This window comes from Silene latifolia, chromosome 7, assembly GCF_048544455.1.
Source record: "Silene latifolia isolate original U9 population chromosome 7, ASM4854445v1, whole genome shotgun sequence".
NCBI classification, from domain to species: Eukaryota; Viridiplantae; Streptophyta; class Magnoliopsida; order Caryophyllales; family Caryophyllaceae; genus Silene; species Silene latifolia.
Window position 1 is genome coordinate 38,444,628 of NC_133532.1, and position 8,966 is coordinate 38,453,593.

The following is an 8,966-nucleotide window of genomic DNA, read 5'->3' on the forward strand; positions in this document are numbered from 1 at the left end:
AAATGTCATTCAAACCGCTCTCAATAAGAGAACAACTCGAGTCATGCAAACCACAATCATCATCAAACCTCACAAACTCCAACTCATAACCATTACTTGATATCTTAAAATTCACATTTTGAGGTTGTAGACACCTCATTTCTGCACCTCCCGCAAACCACCCGGTGATGATTGGGCCGCATGTTTGGTACGCGGAACGATTTGTGACAGTTCGTAAGTTTATCGTCAAGTGATCGCTGATCGGTCCGTTTCATGTTCACAAATAGAAAGATGTGGTCGTTGGGTCACGTCCGAATCAAAACACAATTTATAGCTTCACAAACAACTCTACAATTAGTAAAGAGGCAAGTAAAGGTCGGATCCCAAGGGACGGGAATTGAGATGAGATTTCAATTGAAACTAGTGGTGTCTTAGGGGTGTCACAAATTGGGTTGATGTAGAAGATCACTAACTAAAATAGCAATGTAAATAAACAAGCAAGATGAATAAAAAGGGTTGTAAACAATTGATAAAAAGCACTAGGGTGTCATGGGGTCATAGGGGAATCATGGGAATTGATCATACAAACATGTTCTCAAATTATAAGCAAGCAATTATTGTTGTGATGGATTGAGTTGGGTTATATCTTACAATCCTAGGAAAGTTTGGGTCCCGGAGCCGAATCGATTAGATTGTACAACACCTACAAGTCGACTTAATCTTCCCTACTCAACAACATGCATGGTCTAATGAGACTCGAGTTGGTTTATGTCTTACAAGTCTCATTGAAAAGATAGGTGATGGTGGTAAATGCAAGGATTCATAGGCTTAGCATTTCATCAAACATAACATGTGCATGAGTTGAGATCAAAACAAGCAAGCAAATAAAACATGAAAGCATATTAATTTAAGCATGAATCATTCCCCATGTTGGTTTCCCCTAATCACCCATTAACCCTAGCTAAGAGACTACTCACTCATTATCATGTTGATCATGCTAGCAAGGTTGTCAATCATACCAATAAAATGAAACATGATGAATCAATGAAAGTAATTAACAATAATTAAAAAGGGATTAAGAGAATTATACCTACTAATGATTCCAATAATAAAGCAAAGATAAAAGAAGTACTTGATGCTTGATTGAGAGGTTGTCAATCTCCCAATAATAACCCAAATAATCTTCAATTACCCAAAATAAAAGATGAACAAAAGAGAGATTAAGGAAATAAAACTTGTATTAGAACTTAATTAATTGTTGATTACAAAACTAAAGAGAGATTTTGATTGATATTAACTACTCTAATTATTGATGAGAAGAACATGCTCTTATAATTAGACTAATGGGGTATTTATAGTGGAAATTAGGAGGATGCATTAGGGTTAACTAAGGGCTAAACTAGTAATTACACTTTTTAGATTGAGCAGGGAGGAGCCGGTATTTTTCGAAGGAAGGGCTTCTTGCTTTGTAACTTGGAGAAGGGGAAATCGCACGTAGAGGAATCCGAGCGGATCGGGGTCGGGACGGGCGGATTCTGGCGAAGGAACACGAGCGGATTCAAGAGAATCCGGGCGGATTGTGGTGGCTAAACCCGAGCGTCTTGGTGGAAAACCGCACGGATTGTGCAGGTGGAGGACGGCCGGATTGTGGTCAATCCGCACGGATTGTGCCTCAGCATGATTTCTTCTTCTTTTCTTCCCTTTTCTTCATAAATTCCTTGGGGATTTCCTTGGGGACTCAAGGATCCTTTCTCAACATTACTCATTTACTATCATATGTACAAAGGCCTTCTAATCTTGTCTCTCCTTGATGCTTGGTCATTGAATTCGATCAATTTAGTCTCGTTTTGCCATGAAAATGCAAGATTCTTACTCCTTTCCTACCAAGGGATCAAAATCTCAAAGAATATGCAAAACAAAGAACTAAAGATAATAAATGACCCAAATATGCACTAAAAAGCATGGGAACAAGGCTAAATTCGGGGGCTAAATATGCGCTAATTATGGTCACATCAAATATCCCCAAACCGAACCTTTGCTCGTCCCGAGTAAAGAGGTGACAAAGACTAGGACCATTATTTAAACTAACCTAATAACATAGCCGATATGAGACAATTAGCGGGTCTCACTCCGCCCCTTCAACTCACAACAAGACAACCATGAGGTAGGATGCCTTCTTGCAAGGCAAGGTGGGTCTTGCCAAAATGGCGACACATCCAAACATTAAGACACAAAATCACATAATGGATGCATCTACAAAAGGAATAGCCACTTCCTCATCAAGTGGCGGAGGCACTAAAGAGGAACAAATTTAAGAGCATGTAATCCTTCACAAATACTAGTTCAACAAATTACTAAGGCTAAGAGGATGGCATTAAATCACCTCCAAATGGTGTTAAACTAGACTACTTTCGTCCTCAATTTCCAAATGCTTTCGTCAAGAGCGATCGGATGGTGGTGGAATGATGATCCCTATGATGCTAGTAGCATATGACATGACAAGTCTCGAATTCTCTACATAAGTAAAGGTCATGGATCGTCCCAAGCTCGACAAAGTGGCTTGACAAAAAGGCTTTTTGGGAATGAAATGCTCAAATCTTTATACACAATGGGTGGATATGACTAGTATTCAAAATTGACCTCATTCGACTTTCACATTTCAAAAATTTAAGATGGGGTTTGTCCCTTCCGGGCTAGTGTCCTTTGCTTTCGCCAATCGCTTATTAGGCAACCGGTTAACCTCTAGACAATAGCTTTTCGGGGTGATAATCACTCTGTCTCTGGGCGGCCGAATTCACAACCGTGTGGGGGCCCAATTCAATGGATCCCGCTCCAAAGCACATCGAAGTGGTACGCCTCCATCAAAACAATTTAAATTTCTCAACATTCAACAATTCATAACATTTGAGGTTTCCTTGGCATTAAATTACTTCCACATGACAAAACTTTAGAAATGAGCACTTCAAACTTATTGATAGAAAATATTTTTGGGTTGCCTTACCACAAGGTCAATCAAGGTCACCTAGACGAGTTAACCAAGTCCACATCGCATCACGGGGTTGGATAGGTGACTCACATGCAAACCCTTGACTAGGCTTTGGGTCATGGGTCAAAAGACACTAGTATGACACTATCTAGGGTGTTTTACAACCATTCTAGTAGGCAAAGTCTTAAGTTGAACAAGTATTTGTAATGGCTTAGTTGCTCTTGTCAAAGTTCCTAATTAGGCACTTTTCAAAACTTTTCTAACATGCAACTACATGCTATGATGCAACTAATATAAACATCCTAATGCAAGTGATTCTACCAACTAATATGACATATAAACTAAATGCAAGTCTTAAGTTCACATTGTTATACCGCATCAATCAAAATAAAGCCACATAGTCATTAACATAAAGAGGAAAAAGGAGATTGGAAAGATCATACCATGCGGTCTTCAATATCCTCATGTCTCGGATGTGGCGTAGTCAATCAATGTGAACAAGGATAGAACAAACACAAGACAATTTATACAAAAGGAAATAAACATGTTTTTGGGTTTTCAATTTTCAAATTTTTATGATTTTCGAAATTTTTCAATTTTTTTTTTTGGATTTTTTTTTTTGAATAAGAGTTAAATGTTAGAATTCCCATCCCCACACTAATATGGGCATTGTCCTCAATGGCCAAAATGATGGAAATTATGCAAAGATGATGCATGATTTCTATACTAAATGCAATCTATACTAAGCTACACTACATGATGCATGGTTTTTGTTATGACGGAGAGGATAATTTAGATTACCTCTCGTTGTGTATGCATTAACTTCCCCAAACCGAGTGAGACACTATTGCTAATGTCTTAAGGATGGGTGTAGTTCATGCACACACTATGTAATGCATGAAACTAATTTGTCATTTTGGATTTTGAAAGCGGGAACAATAAAATGAGAACACCTCAATGGTACCGAGGTGTGAGTCCTCTATGGTGCTAGGACTACTCCATCAATGATCAAGAAAAATATTTAAAACAAAGAGAGAAATAGACAAACCATGAGAGGGTAGGAGCCTCCAAGGCTTGCTAATCTTCCATCATATCATCATCATCATCACTTTCCTCATTAGAAGTGGTCTCATTGCCACCTTCCTCTTCATTTGCTTCTTCACTTTCTTCTTCATCTTGTTCACCATCTTGCTCACCATCCTCTCCTCCTTCTTCACTTGCTTCTTCACCAATGTTATCATCAACTTCTTCATTACCAACAACCTCATTGTCACCCGAAACGACCCTAGATGCACCCGAAAATAGGACTTCTCTATCCGCCCAACTAGGCAAAGGACATGATGGATCAAGTAGTCCTTGCCTAGCTAAGTGTAGGAGGGGTGGATATTGAGCCAAGTAAGCGTTTTTCCGATCCTCAAAGGCTTGCTTGTGCATTGCTTGCATGAGAAGAGTCACATAATCATTTCTTGCTTCAACCCCCTCGGGCTTGAACTCTTCGTACTCAAAAGGGTAAGGTGGTATGACAATGGAAGAGGAGGGCATTTCAAGTTCACCCTTTTGTTGTTGGATAATATACTCGGCCTCTTTAGAAAGGGGAAGTAGATAATTGGTCCGGTGGACGCTTAGACGACAAATCTTTGAAGGCAAAGTAAACGATTTAGCTTCACTAGTGAGCCATCCATACTTGGTGTCAAGAGGGTTATGGGCAACCCACTTGTACTTGTTTATCATAGTATGCATATCAACTAGATGACCACCCTCCTTTGCTTCATACTTGCTATCCTTGTTGAAGTTAGGATCAAAGTATTTGGCTAGGATAGTGACTAAGCCGCCATTGACAATAACGGTAGTGCCTTTCTTCCCACAATCAATGTTGAGCCATCTATCTACCAAAAGCCTTAAAGAGTTGAAAGGCTTGGTGTGTACTCTCCCAATATTCAAAGCCGATTCAAGAAGAATAAAATCAAGTTTGGTGAAATGGTTGGTATCTTTCCTTGCAATAATGGTGTTTCCTATGACCTTGTGCCATACTCTTATGCCCGGATGGTGGACTAAAAGAGCACGACTCGCATGAAAGTCCTCAAATTTCCTTCCGGAAATTGCCTCCCAAAGAGGGTCGGGGTCATACTTTCCATAATTCTTGAAATAACTCGGTTCATCACTAAGACCCAAAATTTCATCCAATTCCCTAAAGGAAATGCATCTACTAACATTAGCTAGACGAAACTCGAGATTCTCCCTAGTCTCAACTTTGGTGACTTTCAAAGAACTCAAAAACTCCAAGGTAAGGGAGGGGTATGTCAATTCCTTTGTTTCAAACAATTTCTTCAACCCCATTGCTTTGAAAAAGGCTCTAGTTTGCTCAAGGACACCTAATTTATCTAAGGTATCTTCACAAATAAATTTGGTGGATTGAAGTGATTTCCTAGCAAACTTGGCAAAAGTATCTCTATGGGTTTTGGAAATAAAAGTTACCTCCGGATAATGCAAGAGTTGTTCGATTTCCGGAGTAGTAGATGTTGTTGCTCCCATAGAAGGTTGTTGTTGTTGTTGCACTTCCAAGTTTGGGGTTGCTACCACCATAGCCAATGCTTTATTTGCTTGAAGAGCCTTTTGCCTTTGTGAAAGTGTCTTTGGTGCCTTTGTTGCCTTTGTTGCTCCCTTAGTCCTTGCCATTGATGAATTAACCAAGAAAAGAATGAAAAATCTTCAATTAGTAGTGTACCCAAATCGATTTAAAGGTGAAAGGCTTTGCCTTTATGAATTCAAAAATCGACTCAAAGGTTGAAGATTTGTGCTTGGTTTTGATTGTTATTGGAAAAGGAGTGATTGATTTGTTGTTAGAAGGATGGTTTGATTTGATTTTGGTGAATGTAGTTGAGGGATTTTGTTTTTGTGATGGAGAGGATGAGGGTTTTGATGTTTTTGAGTAGTGTTATGAATGAATGAATGAATGAATGAAGGTGGGAGGGTTTTATAAAGACCGAAATTTTCGAACTGCAGGGGCAATCCGTGCGGTTTCTGCTCAAGACGGGCGAATTTTCAGAGACGGGCGGATTGCTGTTTAGGACGCCCGGATTCTCTTACAGTCAAAATTTTTTCAAAATTCAGCTCAGAAGGACGTGCGTCTTCTACCCAGTACGCTCGGATTGTCTGAAGATGGGCGGATTCTCCTGAATCCGCTCGGATTCTACCCCTTTGTACCCGGATTCAGTTCCATCCGTGTACAATGCATTTCCCTTACCATTCTTCCATTCTTCTTCATATCTTGTGTTCTTCATTGTGGGGGCATTACTAGGCAAGGATAGCCTAGGCAATTGTCATCCTCACACTAAGGTAAAGCACTACACATCAATTGAAATTGTTAGTCCCTCCCTCACTTCTCTTAAACATGACAATTATCTTGATCAAAGTAAATAAAATAAATCCAAAGATGACAAAAATGCAATACAATAATTGAAATGCGAGTTAGGGAGTTAGAAATATTTACAAATGGTGGTTTAGGGAGGACTCCACCAAACTCTCATTCTTGATGAGATGTCAAGGGGGCATGCTCAAGGTTTTGTTGATGTTGCTCAACACCTTGAAGAAATAATCAAAAGCTTGTTCATTATCGTTATAAAGCTCTTCAATAGACCTTTGCCCTTGTTGTCGTTCTTGATCAATGACATTACCAATGTAGGGATTAAAAATCCCTTCAAATTCGTCGTCCCAAAGACCACAAACTTCATTAAGTTGATCATTGAAAATCTCTTGATTTGATGGAGACAACTCTCTCAATTTCTTCTCTTGGCCAATGAGGCCATCCTCTTCTTCTTTGCTTGATTTTGATGAGCTTTGCAAGCTCTCCTTGTCACAATTCACTTGCTCTTTGAATGGAGCATCTTCAATTTTCTTCTTCCATTGGAGTTCCGATTTCTTCCTCTCATCCTTTCGGCTATAATGATCAATCATGAAACACGGTTCATGCAAACGAGGAGCTCTCATAGTCTTGTCAAGATTAAAGGTTATGCTTTCATCTCCCACTTCTAGAGTGAGCTCACCATGTTTCACATCGATCACCGCACCCGCGGTGTGTAGGAAAGGTCTTCCTAGAATGATCGGAATGTTGGAATCTTCCTCCATATCAACAATGACAAAGTCCACCGGGATGAAAAACTTCCCAATTCGCACAGGAACATCTTCCCATATCCCTAATGGTGTCTTCGTCGATCTATTGGCGATTTGGAGCGTGATATTGGTGCATTTAAGCTCTCCCATCCCCAACCTTTTACTTACTGAGTACGGCATAACACTCACACTAGCCCCTAGATCACATAAGGCTTTGTTGATCGTTGTGTCGCCAATGGTACACGGTATTGAGAAGCTTCCCGGATCCTTTAATTTTGGAGGTGAACTCCCTTGAAGTATTGCACTACTCACCTTAGTGAAGGCGATAGTCTCAAGTTTCCGGATCGACTTCTTCTTTGTGAGGATATCTTTCATGTATTTCGCATAGGCCGGCACGTGATTGATTAATTCCATGAAAGGAATCGAGACTTCCAAATTCTTCACAATTTCCATAAACTTTCCAAGTTGATCATCAAATTTGGGCTTGGCTTGACGACTTGGAAAAGGAAGTCTAATCACAACGGGCTCCTTCTCCTTGACCTTGTCTTCATTTTTCTTTGAACTTTCTTCCTTTTATGATTCTCCATCTTTGGAGTTTTGCACAATTTCTTCCTTATCACTAGCTTTCACAACTTCATCCTCAACTTGCTTCTTCGGTGCTTCATAACTTGTACCACTTCTCAAGTGAATGGCACTAACCGTTTCATGTCTTGGGGGATTACTTTGAGGTGGTAATTGCCCCTTTTGTCTTTGTGAGCTTGAAGATGCTAGTTGAGTCAATTGGGTTTCCAACATCTTGGTGTGAGCTAGGATGTTGTTGATGGTTGTTTCCTTTGCTTGGCTATCTTTTTGCATTTGAGTGAAAAATTCTTGTTGATTCTTTTGCATTTGGAGGACCGCTTTTTGGACATCAAAGCCTTGGTCATTTTGGTGATTGTATGGATTTTGATTTTGGTAACCTTGGTTTTGATTGTAAAAGGGTCTTTGATTTTGGTTTCTCATGGGAGGTGGGGTGTATGTTGTTTGAGGGTTTTGAACATTTTGGCTTTTGTATGAGAGATTTGGATGGAATTTGGTGTTTTCATTGTAATAGTTGGAATAAGGGGTACCGCTCTTGTATGCTTGGAAAGCATTCACTTGTTCATTTGTTCCCCTACATTCACTTTGGTCATGTCCCAAAGTTCCACAATTCTCACATATCCCACTTGGGATTGATGAATATGCCGTCATGGCATTAACATGATGCTTTGGTGATTTTGAGACTTCTTCAAGTCTAGCCATAGCTTTTTCAAACTTCAAATTGATTGTGTCAATGTGAGCACTAAGTTGAGCACCCAATTGAGTAACGGAGTCCACTTCATGCTTTCCTCCTCTAGTAGCCTTGCGAGGTCTACTATATTGTGAGTTATGGACCGCCATTTCCTCAATCTTGTTCCATGTTTGATTGTCATCAACTTCGGTGAACATTCCATTTGATCCCATGTTGAGAATGTTCCTTGAATCTTCATTTAAACCATTCCAAAATTGTTGTACCAAGAACCATTCGCTAAGTCCATGGTGAGGACATGAGCGACAAATTCCCTTGAACCGCTCCCAAGCTTCATACAAAGATTCTTCATCCCTTTGCTTAAAACCCGTAATTTGAGCTCTTAGCATGTTAGTCTTTTCCGGTGGGTAGAATTTTTGTAGAAAGCTAGAGCCAACTTCTTCCAAGAATCAATTCCGAGAGTGGCCTTATCAAGGCCCTTCAACCATTGCTTCGCGGTGCCAATTAGAGAAAAAGGAAATAAGACCCATCGAATTTGGTCTTGAGTTACACCGGTTTGAGAAATCTCATCACAATAGTCGCAAAAGGTTTCCATATGAGAATGAGGGTCTTCACTAGGCATCC

The 8,966-nt window shown here is 39.9% G+C and overlaps 1 non-coding gene across 1 annotated transcript; it reads left to right on the top strand.

Moving 5' to 3' along the window:
* Window positions 1-8,624: 8,624 nt before the first annotated feature.
* Window positions 8,625-8,731, top strand: LOC141593475 (small nucleolar RNA R71). The gene has a single exon (XR_012521555.1). It is a non-coding gene; the product is annotated as a small nucleolar RNA R71 (small nucleolar RNA).
* The last annotated feature ends 235 nt before the right edge of the window (window positions 8,732-8,966 follow it).